The 10,272-nt window shown below is 34.3% G+C and overlaps 1 pseudogene; it reads left to right on the plus strand.

Annotated features, from left to right (window-relative positions):
- Positions 1 to 5,708: 5,708 nt before the first annotated feature.
- Positions 5,709 to 9,991, plus strand: LOC116861738 (annotated as a pseudogene).
- The last annotated feature ends 281 nt before the right edge of the window (positions 9,992 to 10,272 follow it).

The following is a 10,272-nucleotide window of genomic DNA, read 5'->3' on the forward strand; positions in this document are numbered from 1 at the left end:
TTGAATTTCTTTGATGACCAATACTTTCAATCATCTTTTCATGTTCTCACTGGCTATTTGTATTCCTCTTTTGTGAAGAATCTAATAAAATATTTTGCTTATTTTTATTACATTGTATGTCTTCTTAATTAATTTTGAAAACTATTTATATATTTTGTACATAAGTTCTTTGTCTTATATGTGCTATGAATCTTTTCTCCCTTACTCTGTCTTATCACCTTTATTTTCTTAGTGATGTGTTTTGAAGAGCAAAAGATTTTAATTTTGGTGATATCCAGATCATTATTTTTTCTTGTATAATTTTGTTCTTTTTTTTATTCTAAGAAATATTTGCCTATCATAAAGTTGCAAAGTGTCTCTGGCCATACCACCCTGAGCACACCTGATCTCATCTTGAGGATGCAAAGATTTTTTTCCAGTACTTTGTTTTAGAATTTAATGCCTTAGGTATTAGGTTTCATATTTAGGACTATGATACATTTTGAGTTAATTGTTTTGCATGGCATAGTATAATAATTAATGTTTGTGTCTTCTGGTTTTTTTGTATATATGCCAGTTTGATCTAGTTATAGTAATAAAATAGATCTTCTTTTCCTTCCCTTCATTGTCTTTGAATTGTTGTCAAAAATCTCTGTTCTGTCCAATGAGCTACCTTATTGCTATGTTTTTGCCAATACCTAACTGTTTTAATTGTGGTAGCTTTATAGTAAATCATGAAATCAAGTATTGTAAGTCCAACAACGTGATTCTTTTTAAATTTACCTTGGTACCGGGGTGCCTGGGTGGCTCAGTGGGTTAAAGCCTCTGCCTTTTGCTCAGGTCATGATCCCAGGGTCCTGGATCAAGCCCCGCATCGGGCTCTCTGCTCAGCAGGGAGCCTGCTTCTCTTACTCACTCTCTGCCTGCTTCTCTGCCTACTTGTGATCTCTGTCTTTCAAATAAATAAATAAAATCTTTAAAAAAAAATTACCTTGGTAAGTCGAAGTGCTTTCTAAATTTTAGAATCATCTTACCAATTTCCTTTAAAAAGTATCCTGATGTAATTTGGGTTGGTATGAGTTGACTTTATAAGCAACCAGTTTGGAAGAATTGTTATCATAATAACAGTAAGTCTTTTGCCCAGTAAACTTGATATACATTGTCATTTATCTATTCTTTTTCTTTTAGAAATGTCTGTAATATTCAGAAAAATGATCTTGGATTTGTTTTTATAGAACTTTTTCCTAGGTATTTTACATTTCTGATATTACCAAAAGTAAGATTTTAAAAAATATCAATTCCAATTATTGTATGTGGGTATATTAAAATGTAATTGACCATTTTTATATTAGCTTTATATATTCTGGTCTTGCTAAATTCAATACTGAGTTCCAGTTATCTGCTTTGTAGAGTCTGGAATTTCCTATGTACACACATCTGCATATAGAGAGTTTTGTTTCCTTCTTTCTGGTCTTTACGATTTTTTTTTCTTGCCTTATTGCCACAATTAGAGTCCCCAGTGAAATTTTGAATAGGAAGTAGTGAAGTAGCCATCTTGCCTTGTTTTTCATTTCAAAGAAGCAATTCAGATTCAATTTATATGACTTTAACAAATTCAGGAAAATCATTGTATGTGCATTGAAGTGTGCATATAGGAATTATTTATAGTGAACTCTTGTTAATGAGAAAAATATTTAAATGGCTTAAATATAATCAGCCAGATAATGGATACATATAATGCATATTTAGCAATTAAACTGAATTGAATTTAACTATATGAATCAAGTAGATGAACTCACAAAAGTAAGTTTGAATGGGGAAAAAGGAAGTCACAGAAGACTACCTTAGCATGATATCATTTATGTAAAGATAAAAACCATGCAAAACTGAATAGCAGAATTTTAAGGGCTAGATATATGATAGTAAAATATATATATCTTTTTAATCAAGGGAATGCTAAACACAGAATTAAAGGTTGTGGTAACACCTATGAGGTACAAAGAGAAATGTGATGAGAAAAATATACATAGGGTTTTTTAAAAGATTTTTGTAAAAGTAATCTCTATACCCAATAAGGGGCTCTAAATCACAACCCCAAAATTAAGAATCACATGCTCTTATCAACTGAACTAGTCAGGCACCCTTTCTTAGTGATTTTTAATTATCAATAGTGTTTTATTTGGTAAGTTTGATAGTGGGTACATGTATAGTTTTTTATGTTATTATTTGTGATTAATGGTTTATTTAAAAAATGGTTATTAACTATTTAGTAAATACTCAAAAGTGACTTCCATATCTGAAACTTAAAAGGTGTCTTAATAATATTTATATATCATGAAATTAATTCATGGTATTAAATCTAAAAATAAAGTTTCTAACAAAATTTTTAATTTTTACTATGATTAATTTCTATGTAGTATAGCTTTAACAAAAATCTTTTGTTACCCGCATACATAACAAAGCTGTATATGTGGGTATACATTTAAGTATCAAAAATGTTCATGACCAAACATCTTCTGAAAATATAGTACTATTTGCATAGTTATAATTAGATGATAAATAAAACAAAAAATGGCTGAAAATATGAAAGAGGTACCTGTTTTCTCTTCAAGGTGAATGAGTGGGTTCTTGGGCTTCATATTATGGTATACATGCTTGTGAATAAATCTTTGAAGTTGACCAATAGCAAAATTTAAAAAATTACATTAATCCATATATGTTATGAAAATTGAATGCAGCAACCTGAATCCTCTAACACAGGGTAATTATAAGATACATCTTATGGTGCAAAGTTTCTCATATCTTATAAGTGTTCATCACCTGTGTACTACTTTGGGTAGCTATGGTGCTGAAGTTAAAAATAAATAATAAATAATAAATGCTGCAAACAAATTCTTTGAATTTGAGTTTAAAAAAATCACAATTATTTTAGAGCCTATATATTTAACGGAACAAAATTAGCAATGGCTTTTAAATGTTAAACAGGCAAACAAAAAACTGATCCATACCTTGCTAAAAAGTAAGAAAATAGAAGAGACAAGAAACAAAAATTGAGGTAACTCAGTCAATTACGGACAAGTTGCTGAGTCCTCTGAGTACTGTACCTGGTCAGATTACCATCCCCATAGGCTCAAGTTTACCAGGGGTCCGACACATCCAAGATTTCCAATCCCTAGTTTTCCCCTTTCCTGTATGGGTTCCCACATACTTGTCTAGAAGATTCTACACATTCACAAAACTCAACCAAAATGTGTGTCTTATGATGCCTTATGTCTAAAGCTAACAGACACTATAACATGAGGAATGAAGACCTCCAATTAAAGTATACATTTTCAGGAAGATGTTCCTCAAGATGATTCAGTAGAACAGTGATTGCCAACTTCCAATAAGAAAGATTGAGTATCCAGGTATACTGATTTGAGTACCAGGCATTAACAAATCTTTGTTATGTAACTGTTTTTTCCTCAAAGAGATTATTTTACAACCAATGAATTTAGATGGAAAGTTATATTTTCTCAAAGTAAACACAAATGTAAAATCAATATAATCAGAGAGAACAAAAATGTATAATTGGCTGGTACAACACCCATTCTCACCACACACAGGTGAAAGCTGACACTATGTGGAATTTGTGAGGTACCAAAAGTTCAAAACAAGTTGAGAACCCAGCTGTGGGTATTATGTCTCTTACATAAACTCTTTTGATTTACAGTATAAAAAGAAAGAAATTATGGAAGAAGTAGATAACTAAAATAGAGAAATACCTGGTATCACCTTTTGCTTTTGCTTTTTTATCCTTTTAAACATAGTTTCTAAAATTGTTACTCCTTACCATTTCTATTCACATAAAAATCAGTTATCCAATCCAATATACTCTTTTATAATAACTTAGTGAAAAAAAAAATCCATACCCATACAATTATTTCTAATGTCCTAGGGAATTTTATTTTTAAACTTATTTTAAATGATAAAAAAGGAAAAGCACTTATATTTCTGCCATATATAGTAGATTAGAAAATAATTTTGTACTTTGGAGACTTAACAATATAAGTACACATACAGAGACAATACTTCAAAATTGGGTATTGTTTCAGTGAAGCTCTGACAGCCCATTTTCTTAGTATTTTCATTTGTAATGAACCTTACTGAAGGGACAATGGTGGGGGGAAGCATCTTAGAAATGCTATTTGCCTTTCTACAATTATCTCTTTAAAAAGTAACATTGTGCCTTAAGCAAAGGATTTTACAAATTAAAATTTTTTACTCTAATAGAACAATGTAGAGCTTTGACAGGTTCTCAAATTGCAATTACTATAACAATTATTTGATTTAACAATAATTGTGTTTTTTTTTTATAAAAAGTACAAAATTTTGCCTCAACAATTTTGGGATAAAAAAATACATGAAATGTGTTAAGCATTTATTGCTTAAATCCCTCAGTATTCTCATCAATAAGGAGTTTCTCAGTTTGTCAGTGTAGAGTATGTAAGGTTTTCACTGTGTCCTGGGAATTCCATTTCAAAGGCTACATATTGAAATCCATATTGTATCTATTTGTTTTAGTACCATAGAAACATATAATATTACTTGTCATTATCTGATATCTTTTTTTTTTTTTAAGATTTTATTTATTTATTTGAGAGAGAGAGCAAGAATTGGAGAGACAGAGCATGAGAGGGGAAAGGTCAGAGGGAGAAGTAGGCTCCCTGAGCAGGTAATCCAAACTGGGACTGGATCCCGGGACTTCAGGATCATGACCTGAGCTGAAGGCAGTTTGCTTAACCAACTGAGCCACACAGACACTCATATCTGATATGTTTTCTTATATAAACAATTTATGTAATTCCTCCTCCTCTGCAGCTTTCCCAAATTTATTGAAGGATTCTTCAATTCAATTGTGTCTTCTTCCTTACTGTTCTGAATCTGAACTTAGAACACTTGACATTATTATTCTATATATTCACTATGCTTACCAATTTAATTCCTACTTTTCCACCTAAAAAACTTATTGCCCTATTTCTATAAAATGCTTTACTATTATTTTATGATCTGGATTAATATTTTCATTCTGATATCAGGTAGGATTTTAAATAATCTACAAGTTACAAGTTACAAGTTAGCAGAAGTGATTGAGTTACAAGTTAGCAGAAGTGATTTATGCTCTTAACTGCTTTCCATAGGTCAAACATGATATTGCTCTATTATTTTTTTTTTCCTGTAAGACATATTTCTTACACTAGTTTGCTGCTGGTAATCAGAATCTGAGCCAAGGGTTTATTTGGTAGGTGTTCCAGGGACAGAATTTAGAGATGAGGAACTGTAAAACAGGAATTAGGAAAGGCTAATATACTGTGGTGTATTCTCCAATTGGTTAAACAGGAGGCCTCTGAGATTCCATCTTGCTGGATCTTTTGAGGATCTGTCTAGATGTGCCTTAGAATGATCCACAGAGGGGCGCCTGGGTGGCTCAGTGGGTTAAAGCCTTTGCCTTTGTCTCAGGTCATGATCCCAGGGTCCTGTGATCGAGCCCCACATCAGGCTCTCTGCTCAGTGGGAGCCTGCTTCCTCCTCTCTCTGCCTGCCTCTCTGCCTACTTGTGATCTCTGTCTGTCAAATAAATAAATAAAATCTTTAAAAAAAAAAAAAAAAGAATGATCCACAGAGGCCTGGGAGAGATGAGAACTTATCCTTTGATCTCTATCATCCATGTTCAAGGATTGCTTCATAGAATGTCTCACACTTCCAAGACAAACGTGATTGAATGCTGGACAGGTTATGACAGAAGTCCAGGAAATGAAGAGAAAGATGCATGGAGTAGTGAGTCAAAGCACTCTAAGTTACAACTGTAGGAAGCTGCTTGCTGAAGCAAGAGATGGTGTAAAATGTGAGCTGAGATTACACAACATGGGACACAAGTGATGTCTGTTTCCAGAGGTACATATTGCCATATAATAAATATAACAAAATGTATAATCCAAACAATTCCATATTAAAGCAAACATAAGAAGACTCTGAAGGAGGGAGAAAAGACAGATGGCTAAAGATTTTGAGACCCAAGGAATAATTTAATTGTGAATTCCCTGGGTTTGTTTTTTGCCTCATATGTTCCCAACATGGAGCTGAAAAAAACTTGCTACCCAAAACTATCAACGGACATGGACATTAAAGACCCACAAGAGACTTCCTTCTCTAGACAAAGGACCAGGAAATACGCAACCAAGTAAGACTGAAAACTTTAAGGTGGAAACTGCTCTACTTAAGTCAGACATCACAGAAAAGAAACTGTGGCCCCATATAAGTCAGGTAGCAAAGGCTGAAGGGTCAGCTTAGACTTTCATACTCTTCAAGCTATAATGAACCCTCCTCCCTACTTCTACCTCAGTGTTAGTGAAGATCATGTGGGCAAACCTAGATTTCAATCCTTAGCTGGAGGTAACGAGGTACCTTCTACCTTAGCCACTATAGTTCTATGAGGAGAATGAAGACTTTCACAAGCTCCAGTAGTGATGAGGCAATGTTAGGGAGAATAGTAGAGAAGTATTCTTACCACTATAGGGAGATAACAGTAGAGCTCTCCTGGGGAGTAAGAATCTCCACATAACTCAGCAACAGCAAGGTCACCCCTTCACTAGGTGTGAATGAAGGAAAGTAGAGAAAATGAACTGCTATCTCCTCCTGAAAATAATAACGTGGAACCTCCTCTCCTTCTTCCAACTCAATGTCAGGGTATACTATCTAATACAGATGATTTAAATAGGATCCATATTCTGTTAACATAAAACTCAAAGTAACCAGGTTTCAATGAAACTCACTCATCATATCAAGAACCAGGTAAAACTCAAATTGAATGCATCAGTAGATGTCAACACAGAAATGACAGAAATACTAGAATTATCTGACAGAGCTTTTAAAGCAGTCATCATTAAAATGTTTCAATGGGCCAGTACTTGAAACAAATGAAAACAAAAACAAAGTAAAAAAAGACATAGAAATTATATATAAGAACCAAATAGAAATTTTAGAACAGGAAAATAAAAGAATAGAAATGAAAATAAATAAATGAATAAATAAATAAATAAGTTCAACAGCAGAATGAACAGAGTCTCAGGGATCTTTGGGGCTATCATGAAAGTGGAAACATTTGAATCATCAGAATCCTGGAAGGAGAGGGAAAAAAGGGTGCCTCTAAGAAATACTCAGAGAAGTAATGGCAAAAACTTCCCAAGTTTGGTAGAATATATAAACTTACAGATTCAACAAAAGCAAATTTGAAAAGAGATAAACTCAAAGAAGATACAGTGGTAAAGTTTCTGAAAATCAAGACTAAAACAAACAAACAAACCACCTTGAAAGTAGTAAGAGAAGCAAATCCTTATCTGCCGGTAAATAAATAAATAAATATTAAATGGTGTCAGAAACTATGGAGAACATAATTTTTTGGAGAACAAAAATGAAGTGACACATAATTTTTCCAGAGCTGGGGAAAAAAAAAAAAAAGAACTTAGAAAAGATTACCAACCCAGAATCCTATACCAAGCAAAAATATCTTTCAAGAATGAAGAAGCAATCAAGAAATTAACACATTAGGACAAACTAAATGAATGTATTGCAAACAGAAGTCCTCTAAAAGAATAGCTACAGAAAATTCTCTAACTGGAAAAGAAAAGAAGGAAAGGGAGAAAGGAAGAAAGAGAGAGAGGACTTGAAATATCAGAAATATCAGTGAGGCAGAAAAAAAAACATGATAGGCAAAAGTAGGGATACATACAATAGATTTTCTTTTTCTCAAGTTCTATAAATTACATTTAACATTGAAGCAAAAATTATGACACTGATGTGTTTCTAAGTGCAAGTAGAGGAAATACTTAACACAACTATATTATAAACAGAGGAAGATAAATTTAAGTAAAGGAAGGTAAGATTTATATATTCATTTCAGCTGGCAAAATTACAGTATTAGTACACTTTGATAATTTATTCATTACACATATTATGTATTTTATATTATATATATAAATAAATGTATATAATATATGTACAATACCTACAAAAAACACTAAAAAAGCTATACAAAGAAACACATTAAAAATCCACAGATAAGGGAGCTTGAGTGGCTCAGTCACTTAAGCCGCAGCTCTTAAATTTTGCTCAGGTCATGATCTCTGGATCCTGGGATAGAGCCTCACATCAGGCTCCATAGTCAGAGGGCAGTCTGCTCAAGGATTCTTTCTCTCCCTCTGTCCTTCCCCCGACCACTCACAAGATCCCTCTCTGAAATAAATAAAGAAATCTTTAAAAAAAAAAAAAAAAGAAAGAAAGAAAAAGAAGAAGTCTATATATAGAGGAGCCTGGGGCCGGTGCCGACAGAGCTAGCAGGCTTGAAGAGCTTCAATAGCAGTGTGAGATCTGCCTCTCTGTGAGCAGCTAACAGTGACAATGGCACCACAAGTGGGGATATTCCTTATATAGGCAGTAAGATGAGCCTTATCTCGAAGGTGGAGATCTGCTGCAAGCAGATTGATGCACCATTGATGTCAAGAACTCCAGTGTTGCCCTCACCAAATTTATGTCTTTGGTCAGAAAGACAGACCAACAATTTGTCCAATCCCACCTCCAGATGAAGTCTTTGAATACATCATATTCCATGGGAATGATATTAAAGACCTCACTGTTTATGAGTCACCAAACCCACAATGTTCATCGAGCCAGACTTAGCCATCATTGTTTCCACTAAGCTCATCTATTTCTTCATTCTAGGCATTGAGTCCCTATGGACTTCTCTGCAGGATGTCAAATCACAGTCAATTCATTTGAAATTCATTAGTTGGGCAGTAGTTCAGTGCTATCGATATTGCTGGAAGCTCTTTGACATTCTTTGGACAAGAAACATCAAATAGTGGTAGTGTATCCCAATGTAGCAGTTGGTTCTGCCTTTATACACGATGCACAGTGTCTAAAAACACACCTGTCTCAAGGTTGTTTAAGCCCTCAGTTAGGACCTTTGAGAAAAAGCCCAACCATGAAACAAGCAATACAGACCACCTCTGCTCATTTACCTGCTCCAGCACCTGTTGGGAGAAGGACCCCATATCAATCAGGCCTTTACTATCTATCAGCCAAAAAGCAACAGAAAATCAAGAGCACAGGTGCACTGAAACACACAAAATTTCAAGACCAGTAAATGAACAACCCCAAAATGACAGTAACAAACAAAATAGTTCCAGGTGCTCTTTTGGTTCCAAGGAGAGAGTGTTGGGTTGTCAAGGTGGTAGGGCTGATGTGGTGTTCAAGGCAGTCTAATGAAATTTGGGGAACATTTTTACCTTTGAAGTGTGAATGCACATTTTAACAAGGAGGAAATTGATAGTTTCCTTATAAACTTGAGTTCAAAGTAGATAAACTTGAGGAGTAGGAAAACCCTATAAATGGTGAAGATAAAAGACTCAGAAGCTGATACTCACCAAAAACAGTGAAGGAAATGCAGATGAAGGAGATCTACTTGGACCTAATTACTATTATGACAAAAACAAATCCTTCTTTGATAGTATTTCTTGTGATGATAATAGGGAACAGAGACCAACTGGGTCTGAAGAAAGAAGATTAAATGTCAAAATCTTTGGAATTACACTTTGTCCAAACCATAACTGTAGGGACTACAGAAGCAGAGGAGGTCTTGGTTTCCTTTGGTGGCCATGGTGGTGGCAGAGGTGGGAGCATCACCACCTCTGGGGATTTCATGCTGTGTTCAGAGGAAGTCCTGGGTGGGGCAAGGAGTTTTCAGATTTTGATACAGAAAAGACAACAAAGTTGCTGCATAGTCTACAAACAAATCTTTGAAAATAGGTGAATTTCTAGCTCTTCCTGGTCCTGAGAATTGGTTTCAGTCTTTGAGAAGAATGAAGTAACTCTGCTGTATATTTGTCACCAGTACTGTGTGTGTATTTGTTTTTCCGCTTAACTTCAAAGATACAATGCAGTTACTTTTCAGGGGGTTGGTTAGGCTCATCTTGAAAAATGAGCATTAAATATATTTGGAATAGCGAGAGTTAAGTAATTTCTTATGTATAAACTACAGCAGTACTTCAGTGGGACTTAGAAGTATTTTTTCATCACTGAAAGGATTTTCTTATCACTAAATTGTATTTAGCAATTATTGTAAGTTGCCTGCAGATAGGCCATGATACTGTGTTTTGAGCCATAGAAGTTTTTGTGTGCATGTGTGTGTCCCTTCCTTCCTCCCTCCCTTCCATCTTTCCTCCTTCCCTTCCTTCTTTCCTTCCTTCCATCTTTCCA

The sequence above is a fragment of the Lontra canadensis genome, unplaced genomic scaffold (assembly GCF_010015895.1).
Source record: "Lontra canadensis isolate GAN:19392208 unplaced genomic scaffold, GSC_riverotter_1.0 scaffold1, whole genome shotgun sequence".
NCBI classification, from domain to species: domain Eukaryota; kingdom Metazoa; phylum Chordata; class Mammalia; order Carnivora; family Mustelidae; genus Lontra; species Lontra canadensis.